The sequence below is a fragment of the Molothrus ater genome, chromosome 3, assembly GCF_012460135.2.
Source record: "Molothrus ater isolate BHLD 08-10-18 breed brown headed cowbird chromosome 3, BPBGC_Mater_1.1, whole genome shotgun sequence".
Lineage (NCBI taxonomy): Eukaryota > Metazoa > Chordata > Aves > Passeriformes > Icteridae > Molothrus > Molothrus ater.
Window position 1 is genome coordinate 110,327,271 of NC_050480.2, and position 13,899 is coordinate 110,341,169.

A 13,899-nucleotide genomic window follows, 5' to 3' on the forward strand; every position below is an offset into this window, starting at 1 on the left:
TCTACACTGAAATGCTGCTCCCCCAGCCCAGGGGCTCCTTGGCCCAGAACATCTGGAGACAGACTGATGGAGGTGTGGAAAACGAGCTCAGGGCTTACCAAGGGCACACGGGGGGAAGAAAAGGGCAAGAGGGAGTGCAGGAAATTTTATTTTCTCCATCTCATTTCCAAACTCCCCAAGAGAACTGTGGTGTGAAATGAGTGGGAAACCTTTCCCCTCACTGTACAAAGCTGAGCACAATTGCAACATTCACTCAGATCTTCCACATCCCACTCTGAGAGACCACAAGGAGGCATTTCCTCATGTCTACTCTTCCCAACACCAACCCACCTCTCTTGTCCATCCCATCCCTGTCCTGCCCAGCCCGGTGCCGCTGTGCCGCGGGTGTCACAAGAGGTGTTGCATGGGGACAACGGTGCCATTGATTGCAACAGCCCCAGGAGGCCCCTCAGCCTCTGGCCCTGCAGCAGGGAGGGAGCAGGGCCAGCCCCAGCACCCCCACAGCCATGGGGCACTCCCGGCTTGGCCCAGGCCACTTGTGCCAGCAGCAACTGGGGCCTGTCCCACCCACCAGCACTGCTATAAACCCAGCCTGCTTGGGGCACTGCAGCATTGCCTGGCCCCAAAGCCATCTGCACACAGCCATTGCTCTTGGCTTTGCTGCTGCCTCAACACCAAAGCCTTTCTCAGGATAGGTGACTGTGGAGTCTCTCTCTGGAATCCTGCCCACTCAGGGTCCTGCCTGTCCCCATTACCTTGGTGTCCCCTCTGCAGCTCTGTGAAGACCCAAGAGGAGCAGCAGGCATGAGGATCCTCTTCCTGCTCCTCCCTTTGATTCTCCTGTTGGTCCAGGGTGCTGCAGGTGAGAAGGGAAGAGGGGAAATGGGGGAAAATATGAGCACCCAGCAGTGGGAATTCAGTGTCCCTGGAAGTGACTGTGTTTGTGGGAATGATGCGAAGGTAACAGGGGGCTGGGGTCAAAGGTGTTTTCTTGAGTGAGTTTCTAATGGACACTGATTTGGGTCCATCAGAAACACCAGCTCTGCTGATCCAGGCAGAGGTGGGAATGCAGCTGGCAGACAGCCTGGCTCTTCCTCAACCTCACGTTGGTCCTTTCTACTCTCTGCTCTGCTGTGCCTCCAGTTTAGGGGGACAGGGGCCTTCCAGGTGAGACACATTGCAATTGGAGATGTGGCTGTGGGGGGATTGGATCTGAACCCTTGAGGAAGCTGAGCCTTCCTCTTGGCCTGAAATGCATAGCACCAGGAGCATCAGCCTGTCTATACCCACAGTCTGACCTCTCAGATTATTACTTTAATTGTTCTGTGTGTGTGTTTCCCATGGGAACAGGCAATGCAGAGAAATGCAGGTTAAAACGGGGATTCTGCCTCAAGCATTATTGCCCTACTGGTACACATCGTGCAGGATCATGTGCCCCAGGCTTGTTGTGCTGCAGAAGGTAAGGCCCAGATCCTTGGCCTAAGAAAGATTTTCCTCCTTTTTCATCAGAAAGATCTGTTACCAATGCCTTTCTTGACAACTCATGATAAATACTCTCCTGCATTTATGTGTTGAGAGAGATGCTGAAGAAGGGAGAGAATAATCCTTGTGGGTTTGATCTCCCCTCACAGGGTGGCAGCAGGCCCAGACCAGCCAGGACCTCCCCACTCTCCCCCAGTCCCCATAGCCTCATTCAGGCTCTGCAGAGGCCTGACTTCCAAAGCCAGCAAAGAGTGAAGCCTTGACAATCCTTGGGCAGCACCGGGGACATGACCCAAGTTTTGCTTAAACTGAACAGCCCTGGAGCCAGGGCTGCCAGCACTGAGATAGCCCAGGAACAACCTGGCTGCACTAAGGGATGCACCTCACCTCCCCTGAGCCTGACTCTGCTGCACCTCAGCCTGGGCATTGCAGGGCAGGGGACACAGTGGCAGGGAAAGTTACACCAGCTGATGTGCTTGTCTGTTTTCTCCTTACAGTATTTGGCGTCGAGAACCTGAAATTCCCAAGCAGGACATGGCCCTCGCTTCTGGCTCCTGAGAAGTACCTCCTGATGTCCCCATGTGCTGATGTCCCCATGTGCTGCTGTCCCCTGGCCTCGATGGCTGTGCCATGCCCAGCTGGGCTGGCAGCAGCAGTGGCAGCTGCTCCTGCTGGGTGCTGCTGGGTTGCAGCCCTGTGGTGCCAGCCCCGGTGTCTTTGGGGCAGAGGCTGCTTTTCCCAGCTTGAATAAAGACGAGCACTTTGGCATTGCAGGCCTGGGCCGTGTCTGTGTGTCCTGCTGCTGCAGGGCTGCTGTGCCTGCTGCCCCTGGGGCTGCCACTGCCTTGGTGGCAGCAGAAGGCCCTGGGCATGGAGCTGGGGCTGAGCAGCGCCTGTGTCCCTGGGGATGCTCCTGCCTGGCCGTGCTTTGGGGATACTGAGCCTAGCCCTGCCTGCTGGGCCAGGCTGCCTGGGCTGCCTGTGGTGGAGCTGTCCTGCAGACACTCACTCCTGTGAAGCAGAATCCATGTCCTGCTTTTTATAGGCCCAGACTTCTTTATTTTCTCAGGCCCCTCCTTTCCTGTCACTCACTGAGGCTTTTTATAGGCCCAGACTTCTTAATTTTCTCAGTCCCCTTCTTTCCTGTCACAACCTGACAATCACAGGTTGGTGATTGTCCTTTCTCATGGAGGATGCTCAGCACAAGTGCGGATGAGCCCAAGGGAGGCACAGTCCTGCTGCTGGTGGGAAATGAGCTCCCTGGGTTTTCTGCAGGGATATTCCATATGTGCACATGTAGCAGGGCATGGCTCCTCCTGGGAATCTCAAGCTACACATCTGTGTGTGTTCATTGTGCACACCCTGAGAATCCCCTCCGTTGTCTGGGCACACCTGAGACTGGCTGGAGCCCAGGCTGGGCCTTGCCCCCCTCTGAGTCTACCTGGGCTCTGAAAAGCTCTGGGAGCTGTTGAAGTGTCCCTGAGATCCCAGGTATGGCTCTGGGCTGGGAAAGGCAGCAGATCCAGCCCAGAGTTGTCCCCATGTCCCTGGGCTGCCAATTGTTCCCTGTCTCCAACATCCAGGGGAAGTTTTCTGGTGGAAGTTTGGTGATGTTTATAGCGCTTTATTGAGACACACTGAGGACCTCCCCTCAGCAGCCTTCAGCAGGGATTCTCCAACATGTCCAATGCCTCCATCCCTGCACAAGGCAGTGTAGTAAACCCCATGGACCTAGGTAAAGCCCCATGGAGGATTGAACAGTAGGAACTGCTGAGACAGCAACATAAGTTCCTGTCTCTCTGACCCCCGCCCCATAGCTTATCTCTGTAACCCTATAGGCCATGTTACTTAACCCTTACTATTTGTCAAGTCTGGATCCCCCTTAACCCTATATAAGGGGCCTACTGTGGTGTGCTGGATACATCCAGGGACACAGACTCAGACCCTGCTCATTGGAAACCAGCACCAACCTGCTGCTCTGGCACAAAGCAGAACCTTTTTCACTTATCTTCAGAAAAAAACCTTCCCAGTAAACCATCAGTAATCTGGGCGGTTGGACCCTCTGTTTCTGCTGAGGATGCAGAATCCATTTCCTGTGTTTTTCTTAATTGTCACCTTGTCACTGTGACTTCATATCTCAAGGTTATGCAGGGAAAAATGTTGAGGCACTGTTGAGGCACCAGGTTCCAAATCCCCAGAAACTCAGGCTCTGCAATCTGGGGGCAACCAGATTGCTCTGCCAAACTCCTGGAGAGGGAGCTGATAACTTGGGCACATGGCACAGACTCCTCCTGCCTGGCAAGGACTGTCACAAGAACTGGGCTGGTGCCTGCACCCACCGGTTCCTGTGCCCATCCCAAGGATTTCCCTGCTGGCCCCACAGCCCGGTGCCGCTGTGCCGTGGGTGTCACAAGAGGTGTTGCATGGGGACAACGGTGCCATTGATTGCAACAGCCCCAGGAGGCCCCTCAGCCTCTGGCCCTGCAGCAGGGAGGGAGCAGGGCCAGCCCCAAAACCCAATAATTGTCTCTGCAGGGCTGGGTCTGCACTCACAGGAATGCTGAGACCACTGGCCTTAGGAAGTGAAGCATGTGGTAACACCAATCTGAGCTGCCAGAGAGGAGAAGACACCTGGCTTTTGCCCTGATGGGAGATATTTAATGGACTTTTTCACATTGTAGCCTAAGCGACCAGTTGGAGAGATCACCTCCTGGAGGAGCTGTACAGCCAGCCGGGGAGACTTGTTTCCCTTGAAGACATGTGGAGGTCTGCTGGGTCTGCAGGATCAGGCTCATCCAGAAGGGATGAAGAAAGGACAGAGGCTGTGGGCTGGAAGAGGAGTTGGTGCTGTGGGCCTGGGAGATGGGGGAGAACTGAGCAGAGAGTGCACTGCAGACCTCAGATCAAGGACTGATGAGGAAGATGGAGACCCCAGTCCAGTATGGTGGGAAATCCAGGATATCTGGGATGGGTTGGGTGGGAACAAAGTCTGGGCGCAGCAGAGAGCCCCCATGCACACAAAGCCATGGCTGTTGGGGACAAGGGACACCCATAAGCATCAGAACCAGGATAAGGCTCCTGCTCCCCAGAAGGAGCATCTGCAGGGCAGCCCCAGCACAGGCAGCCCAGCCAGCCTGGCCCAGCAGGCAGGGCCAGGCTCAGCATCCCCAAAGCACGGCCAGGCAGGAGCATCCCCAGGGACACAGGCGCTGCTCAGCCCCAGCTCCATGCCCAGGGCCTTCTGCTGCCACCAAGGCAGTGGCAGCCCCAGGGGCAGCAGGCACAGCAGCCCTGCAGCAGCAGGACACACAGACACGGCCCAGGCCTGCAATGCCAAAGTGCTCGTCTTTATTCAAGCTGGGAAAAGCAGCCCCTGCCCCAAAGACACCGGGGCTGGCACCACAGGGCTGCAACCCAGCAGCACCCAGCAGGAGCAGCTGCCACTGCTGCTGCCAGCCCAGCTGGGCACGGCACAGCCACCGAGGCCAGGGGACATCAGCACATGGGGACATCAGCACATGGGGACATCAGCACATGGGTCCAGCAGCCAGAAGCGAGGGCCAAGTCCTGCTTCAGGATTTCATCCAAAGCGACTGTAAGAATAAACAGACAAGCACATCAGCTGGTGTAACTTTCCCTGCCACTGTGTCCCCTGCCCTGCAATGCCCAGGGTGAGGTGCAGCAGAGTCAGGCTCAGGGGAGGTGAGGTGCAGTCCTTAGTGCAGCCAGGTTGCACCTGGGCTATCTCAGTGCTGATAGCCCTGGCTCCAGGGCTCTGCAGATGTAGAAAGTTTGGAACCATATCCTCAGTGCTGGCATGGACAGGGGAAATTTCTCACTTAGGTGGATTTGTTGAGTCCTCTGCAGAGCCTGAATGAGGCCCTGGGGACTGGGGGAGAGTGTGAAGGCCCTGGATGACTTGGGGCTCCTGCAGTCTCAGTGAGAGGAGATCAAACCTTCAAGAACTATGCTCTCCTTTTGTGCTTCTCTCTCAGAGCATAAATGCAGGAGAATATTTATCATGGGCTGTCAAGAAAGACATTGATAACAGATCTTTCTGAGATAAAAAGAGGAAAATCTTTCTTCAGCCAAGGACTGGCCCTTACCTTCTGCAGCACACAAGATTTAGAGAACATCTTCCTGCATGATGCGTACCAGGAGGGCAAGAACGCCGGGAGCAGAATCCCCCTAGTCTCCTGCACACAATTGAACTGCCTGTTCCCATGGGGAAAGATACAGGGAACAATTAAAATATTACACTGAGAAGTCAGGCTGCAGTTATAGACATTATGATGCTCCCTGGTGCTGGTGCATTTCAGGCCAAGAGAAGGGCTCAGATCCAATCCCCCCACAGCCACATCTCCAAATGCAATGTGTCTCACCTGGAAGGTCCCTGTCCCCCTAAACTGGAGGCACAGCAGAGCAGAGAGTAGAAAGGACCAGTGTGAGGTTAAGAAAGAGCCAGGATGTCTTCCAGCTGCATTCCCACCTCTGCCTGGATCAGCAGAGCTGGCAGGTCGGCATTTGTCACATTCCACCTCCCTGACCCACAAAATAAGCCAGGATTGTGTTTCCATGGGCTCTCTCCACCCCAAATCAGTGCCAATCTGAAAACTCACTCAGGAAACATCTTTGACCTCAGTCCCCTGTTACCTTTTCATCACTCTCACAAACACAGTCACTTCCAGGGACACTCAATTCCCACTGCTGGGTGCTCACACTTTCCCCCATTTCCCCTCTTCCCTTCTCACCTGCAGCACCCTGGACCAACAGGAGAATCAGAGGGAGGAGCAGGAACAGGATCTTCATGGCTGCTGCTCCTCCTGGGTCTTCACAAGGCTGCAAAGGAAGACCAAGGTAATGGGGATAGGCAGGACCCTGAGTGACCAGAATTCAGGAAAGAGACCCCACACTCACCTGCCTGGAGAAGGTCTGGGTGTTGAGGCAGCAGCAAAGCCAAGAGCAATGGCTGTGTGCAGATGGCCTTGGGGCCAGGCAATGCTGCAGTGCCCCAAGCAGGCTGGGTTTATAGCAGTGCTGGTGGGTGGGACAGGCCCCAGTTGCTGCTGGCACAAGTGGCCTGGGCCAAGCCGGGAGTGCCCCATGGCTGTGGGGGTGCTGGGGCTGGCCCTGCTCCCTCCCTGCTGCAGGGCCAGAGGCTGAGGGGCCTCCTGGGGCTGTTGCAATCAATGGCACCGTTGTCCCCATGCAACACCTCTTGTGACACCCACGGCACAGCGGCACCGGGCTGGGCAGGAGAGGGATGGGATGGACAAGAGAGTTGAGTTGGGGTTGGGTAGAGTAGAAATGAGGAAATGGTTTCCCTCCTTGTGGTCTCTCATTTTATCTCTTCCATACTCAGAGTGGGATGTGGAAGATCTGAGTGAATATTGCAATTGTGCTCAGATTTGTACACTGAGAGGAAAGGTTTCCCACTCATTTCACACCAACAGCTCTTTTGGGGAGTTTGGAAATGAGACGAAGAAACTAAAATTTCCTGCCCTCCCTCTTGCCCTTTTCTTCCCCCCGTGTGCCCTTGGTAAGCCCTGAGCTCGTTTTCCATACCTCCATCAGTCTGGCTCCAGATGTTCTGGGCCAAGGAGCCCCTGGGCTGGGGGAGCAGCACTTCAGTGCAGAGGGAAAGGGAGCTTGAGGGAGCAGCCCCAGAGTCAGTGCAGGCCAGGTGAGCACAGCTGAAGGAAAAGCCAAGGCAGGCAGCTCTCCTAGGGTGATGTTATGATGCTTGAATCCCCATTTGTGTGTTCTGTTTATACTGGATATTGTGTTTGTTCCTTCAGGACTGGCTCTGAAGAGTGAAAGTTTTGTTTTGGTTTCTTATCAGCCTGCTCCCCCACCGCTGGCCGGACACAGAAACGGGGCAGTACATAGTGCTGCTTTTGCTTTTTGCTTGGCTTTTTGCTTTACTCTTGCTCTTGCTTCTGCTTTGCTACTGCATTGTTATTGCATTTTCCTTCTGCTCATTCCTTAGTTCAGCTAAACCGTTCGAATTTTTCCCAGGACTGTTTTTCCTTTCCCGTTTCTGGAACCACTCAAACCTGCGCCGGACTGGGACCTGGGAAACACCGAGAGTTTGCACCTTGTGGCTGCCCCAGCTACCCGAGCACCCGGGGGACTGATAACAGAGTGACGACCCCCAGGAGAGACTTTCTGAATTTGTCATCTTTGTCAGAGCGGTGATAGAGTGGTGCCATCCAGTATTGTTCATTTTGTGTGCTGCTGGGTGCTGTACCTGTTAAATAAACAGGTTCTTTCCATTTGTCTCAGGGGAATCTTTGACAAACCCGTTGAGGGGAGTGGCCGTGTGAGTTTGGTTATGGAGGGCCCACCCTTTGGAGATTCTCTCCCAAATTTGCCCTAAACCAGGACAGCAGGGATGGACTGAACATCCCTCACCGAATCCTCCAGGTCTGGAAAGCAATGGCAGTGCTGACATTTTTGGGGTCAGTCTCTTCCCCCAGGTAACTATTGACAGGACCAGAAGAAATGGTCTGAAATAGCACCATGGAAGTATTTGACTGGATATTAGGAATAATTTCTTGGCAGAAAGGGTGATGGTTGTTTAGAACATGATGCGCAGGGAAGTGGTGGTGTCACCATTCCTGCAGGGAATTTAAAAGCTATGTGGATGTGGCACTTGAGCTCATGGTCTAGTATTGGGGTTGGATTTCTTGGGAGAATGGTTGGACTCAATATTCTCAGAGGTCTTTTCCAACATCAGAAATGTTATGGGTCTGATTCTTGAGAGGGAAAATCTCCAGTGAAGCAGGCAGGGTCCCCAGCTGCTCCCAACCAACCCTGCAGCAGCAGGACACACAGACACGGCCCAGGCCTGCAATGCCAAAGTGCTCGTCTTTATTCAAGGCAGGAAAAGCAGCCCCTGCCCCAAAGACACCGGGGCTGGCACCACAGGGCTCCAGCCCAGCAGCACCCAGCAGGAGCAGCTGCCACTTCTGCTGCCAGCCCAGCTGGGCACGGCACAGCCACTGAGGCCAGGGGACATCAGCACATGGGGACATCAGCACATGGGTCCAGCAGCCAGAAGCGTGGGGCATTCATTTCTGCTTGGGAATTTCAGGGTCTCAGCCCCAGAGACTGCAAGAAGAGAGGAAACAAGCACATCACCTGGTGTAGCTTTCCCTGCCACTCTCTCCCCTGTCCTGCAATGCCCAGGGTGAGGTGCAGCAGAGTCAGGTTCAGGGCAGGTGAGGTGCAGTCCTTAGTGCAGCCAGGTTGCACCTGGGCTATCTCAGTGCTGGCAGCCCTGGCTCCAGGGCTCTGCAGATGCAGCCAGACCTGGATCATGTCCTCAATGCTGCCTGAGAACAGGGAATATTTCAGTCCTTGGTGTCTTTGGCGAGTGGGGAGGCCCTGGCTGACCTGGGGCTGTTGCTGCCCCTCTCAGGGCAGCTCCAAGCACTTTCCCATCCCTCCTCTCAGCTCAGGCTTCAATCCTTAAGGACCCTGAGCCTTTAGCTTCCCGGGGCCCTTAAATGCCTTCTGCCATGACAGCAACTTTTGTCATTCCAAAACTTACTTTTTGCAGCAAAAGAAGAACGAGGAACATTTTCCTTTGATGACAAAGGGGAACTTGCACTTCAAAAATCCACAGTATCCATTTTCTCTCTCACACTGTTTCTTGTTTGTTGGCTCCAAGGAGGATCCTGCTCAGTGAAAGAGGGCAAAGTGAGCGTGGCATAAATGTCAAAAATGTGTTTGGTTCCAGAGCAGCTGCTGCTGGCTCTGAGTCCCAGTCTAGTATGGAAACTGAGCACCAAACCCAACATTTTAAAGTCTCCATTTAGAATTAATTTTTTCTATGGCAACATGTCTGTATGGGGAAAGTCAGAGGGAAAGATCAGCAGGATGTACAGGAGTTGCTGTGCTGGATCCTCAGCTGCCCAGACCTTCCTCACAGCAAATCCATCCCAAACATAATAAATATCTGAGAATTTTGGCCGATTACCAGGACCAGGAAAACCCCTCAGGTGGGGGTTCCCACCTCAGCCATCTCCCCTCTGTGCCTCTCACCTGCAGCACTGTGCACCAGCAGGAGGAAGAAGGGGAAGAGCAGGTAGAGGATCCGCATGGCTGATGCCTGTCCTGGGTCTTCTTGGGGGGCTGCAGAGGGAACACACCAAGAACCAAAGCAGGGTCAAGGATTTAGGGGAATCTCTGTGCCTGGAGAGGCCAAGCTAAATGAGGTTTATCCAATGCTGTCCATAGCCCAAGCCAGCCCAAATCTTGCTGCACAAACACCCCGCACAATCCCCTGCAGTCAGGCAAGTCTTCCCAGCTCAGCTGGCAAGTATCCATCCTCAACTCCAGAGCATTCCCAGGATTCCCAGCCAGCCCACTCCCCATCCCTGTGCAGCACTGACCCAGGGAGGAGCAAGAGAGCAGGGAAGGGTCTTGGTGGGCTGGCAGTGACTGCCCAGTGACGTACCTGAGAAAGGTGTTGGTTCAGAGCACACCAAGGTCTGTCTGTAACAAACCAAGCTGGAACCTCTTGTGTGAAGAGTCCAGCTCAGAGAGTGTCCCTGTGCCCCAAGCAGGCTGGGTTTATAGCAGTGCTGGTGGGTGGGACAGGCCCCAGTTGCTGCTGGCACAAGTGGCCTGGGCCAAGCCGGGAGTGCCCCATGGCTGTGGGGGTGCTGGGGCTGGCCCTGCTCCCTCCCTGCTGCAGGGCCAGAGGCTGAGGGGCCTCCTGGGGCTGTTGCAATCAATGGCACCGTTGTCCCCATGCAACACCTCTTGTGACACCCACGGCACAGCGGCACCGGGCTGTGGGGCCAGCAGGGAAATCCTTGGGATGGGCACAGGAACTGGCGGGTGCAGGCACAGGAACCAGTGCAGTCCTAAGGGAGCAGAATCCTTCTTGCATGGGCTCACAGGATCAACTCTGCAATGATTTTGGGTTGGAAGGGACCTGAAAGAGCATCTCATTCCACCCCTGCCATGGGCAGGGACACCTTCCACTATCCCAGGATGTTCCAGGCCTTATCTAAAATGGCCCTGGACAATTCCAGGGGTCCAGGGGCAGCCACAGCTTCTCTGGGCAATTTGTGCCTGGGACTGTCCACCCTCACAGGGAAGAATTTCTTCCCAACATCCCATCTAACCCTGCTTCCTGTCTTTGTGAAACCATTCCCTCTTCTCCTGTCCTTTTCCTATGTCTCTCCTTCTCTGGTTGAAGAACCAGTAGGCGTGGGATGTGCAAAAACTCACACAATATGGAAAATAACTTTGGACACTGCAAGAACATCTGATTAGACAACAGATCTGTGCACCTGCCATGTGAGGGGGATAAGCAAGGTTCTCTCTAGTGACTTTTCAGATAAAATGAGAGCAACACCAGGATAGATGACAAGTTCCCTAAACCAGGGGATCCAACTAAACTGCGCCTCCTTCTAATGCCAACCAAGGTGAAGAAATACAAGCTGGATGCAGCCATCACTTGTGAATCCAGTGTGTTTGATGTCAGCCATGCCACTGGGAGAAGTGACAGTCCTTGCCAGACAGGAGGGTCTGTGCCATGTGCCCAAGTTGGCAACTCCTTCTCCAGGTGCTTGGAAGAACAATCGGATTCCCCCAAACTACAAGGGGCAAGGTGCTGGGGATTTGGAAGTGGAACATCTTGGCATTTTCTCATGAACTATCCTGAGATGTGAAGTCACAGTGACAAGGTGACAATGATAAAAAATGTGGGAGATGGATTCTGGATGCTCAGCAGAAGCAGAGGCACCACCTGCACACATCACTGATGGTGGGTTCACTGGAAGGTTTCTTGAAGGGACTCAGAAAAGGTTCCACTCTGTGCCAGAGCAGCAGGTTGGTGCTGGTTTCCAGCGAGCAGGGTCTGTGTGTGTGTCCGTGTGTCCCAGGATGTGTCCCTGTGTCCCTGCATGTGTCCCTGTGTCCCTGCATGTGTCCAGCAAACCACAGCAGCACAGGGTCCCTACACAAGGGATGATGATGTATAGTGCTGGGTTGGAAATTCTTGTCTTATGTGTCAGAAGAGGAAACCAAAGCCTCCTTTTCTCTGGTACAGGAGGAAAAAGAGGGAAAAGAACTTTTGTGCTACTGGTGTCTCCAGCCTGGCCTTTGTGCTCTTCCCGTCCTGATGCTGCAAGGAGCAGCAGGAGGAATAATAATTTCTATCATCAAAAGTATAGAAAGATGGAGGAGTTAAGCGAGTCTACAGTGAAAATGTGCTGTGGATACTGAGTATTCTGTATGGATATAATACAGATGAAAGAGGACAAAGCAAACCTTTTGATTCAGGTAATTATTTTACTCCTATCAAGCTCATGAATCAGATGTGCATTGCCTGTAGGTCTATGTTGTCCTCAATGACATGCCCCACACCACATCACTTTAAGGAATGGCTCCTGCTGCAGTTTTTGCAGCTGGGAATGGATCTGGGACCGGATCTGGGACCTTGGGATAAAGCTGAGGCAATTTTATGGATGAGGCTTTGCCACTATGTCCACAGTTCCCAGTCCATGTATTTCTGACATAGAAGTTGTGTCTGGAGAACAGATTAATATCTGGGCCTATAAACACCAGGACAAGATTCCTGTTCCCCCAGAGGGAGCATCTGCAGGGCAGCCCCAGCACAGGCAGCCCAGCCAGCCTGGCCCAGCAGGCAGTGCCAGGCTCAGCATCCCCAAAGCACGGCCAGGCAGGAGCATCCCCAGGGACACAGGCGCTGCTCAGCCCCAGCTCCATGCCCAGGGCCTTCTGCTGCCACCAAGGCAGTGGCAGCCCCAGGGGCAGCAGGCACAGCAGCCCTGCAGCAGCAGGACACACAGACACAGCCCAGGCCTGCAATGCCAAAGTGCTCGTCTTTATTCAAGCCGGGAAAAGCAGCCCCTGCCCCAAAGACACCAGGGCTGGCACCACAGGGCTCCAGCCCAGCAGCACCCAGCAGGAGCAGCTGCCACTGCTGCTGCCAGCCCAGCTGGGCACGGCACAGCCACCGAGGCCAGGCGACATCAGCACATGGGACATCAGCACATGGGGACATCAGCACATGGGTCCAGCAGCCAGAAGCGAGGGCCATGTCCTGCTTGGGAATTTCAGGATTTCATCCGAAGCGACTGTAAGAAGAAAAGAGACAAGCACATCATCTGGTGTAACATTCCCTGCCACTGTGTCCCCTGCCCTGCAATGCCCAGGGTGAGGTGCAGCAGAGTCAGGCTCAGGGCAGGTGAGGTGCAGTCCTTAGTGCAGCCAGGTTGCACCTGGCCTATCTCAGTGCTGGCAGCCCTGCACAGATTCAGCAAACCCTTTATCATGTCCTCAGGGCTGCCCACAGGACAGTGAAGGCTTCACTCTTTAGAGGCTTTCCTGAGTGGGGGAGCCCTGGCTGACCTGGGGCTGTTTCAGCCCTACTCATGGAAGCCCAAAACAACACAAGGGCTTTACTCTTCTCTTTGGGCCTCTTTGACTAATTATAAAATCAGGAGATATTTTATCAGAGGCTGGCCAGAAAGAAATTAGTAATAGATCCCTCTAGGGAAAAAGGAGGAAACTCTTCCTTCAAGCAGAGATTTGGTCCTTACCTAATGCAGCACACTTCAAATGTTGAGCATCTCCCAACAGCTCTCATAGGGTAGTTACAACGCCCAAAGCTGCAGAATCCACCTCTGCGCCTGCATGTAATTATATTTCCTGTTTCCATGGATAAAAGCACACAAAAACCAATTACAGCAGCAACAATAATAATAACAATAACAATATTAATAATTTTAATAACAACAATAATAATAATAATTCACTCAGCTGATGGATAATTAGTGTCACATTTGAGCTCCAGGAAATGTCTCCACTCAAAAAACTCTGTGGCTCTCAGTCGTCCCTGAGAAGGGCAAGAGACTCCCAGAAAGGAAGTTCTGGATGCAGGTTTGGGGCCTGGAATCTTCCTGACCCACAGAACAAGGCAGGATTCTGTCTCCATGGCATTTCTCCCCCCCAAATTGCTATTCGGTTGGAAACACATTGGAGAAACCCCTTTGACCTCAGTCCTCCATTATCTTCTCAACACTCCCACAATCAGGGTCTCATCCAGGGACACTCAATTCCCACTCCTGGGTGCTCACACTTTCCCTCATTTCCCCTCTTGCCCTCTCACCTGCAGCACCGTGGACCAACAGGAGGAGCAGGGGGAAGAGCAGGAACAGGATCTTCATGGCTGCTGCCTCTCCTGGGTCTTCACAGAGCTGCAGAGGGGACACCAAGGTAATGGGGACAGGCAGGACCCCAGGTGGGGCAGAAACCTGGGCTCTGTGGTTCACCAAACTGCAGAGGGGCTGCTTCCCAACTACAGCAGATGATATTTCCTCTCCATTTCTCTTTAAACACAATTCTTAGTTTTGTGCCACTCTCCAAACTTTG